The sequence below is a fragment of the Mastomys coucha genome, unplaced genomic scaffold, assembly GCF_008632895.1.
Source record: "Mastomys coucha isolate ucsf_1 unplaced genomic scaffold, UCSF_Mcou_1 pScaffold20, whole genome shotgun sequence".
Lineage (NCBI taxonomy): Eukaryota > Metazoa > Chordata > Mammalia > Rodentia > Muridae > Mastomys > Mastomys coucha.
In genome coordinates this window covers 87,255,059-87,255,539 of record NW_022196903.1, presented here as the reverse complement: position 1 = coordinate 87,255,539, position 481 = coordinate 87,255,059, and positions in this window count along the sequence as shown.

The following is a 481-nucleotide window of genomic DNA, read 5'->3' as shown; positions in this document are numbered from 1 at the left end:
TATATATATATATATATATGCCATTTTGATTTTTATTTCTTAAATGCTTATATTTTTATTCATGTATTTTCCCTCTATGTTTTCTTTGGATTGAGAATTGTCTAATAAAACATATTAATTGTTTATTTGTTTGTTTGAGATAGGGTGTCACACACAATAAAATATTGTGTCAAATATTTTGTGCTAAACTTATGAAGTACTCTAGAGTTCAATGTATTAAATGTATAGTAATGCATTAAATGCATATGTTTTCTGTCGTTTCTCTGGAGATCAGTGAAGAGGAGAAAGAAATGTGAATAAGCACTATTAGGCTATAAGACAGCCTCTATACTACCTTTAAATTCTAAACAAATATATTATTTTTTAACTTTTGCATGTATGTTTATCTGCACACATGCATGTGTACATGTGCATGTGTGTGTATGTGTTATGCACACTCTACTCCCAAGCACACTATGGTATACATGTGGAGATCGGGGTC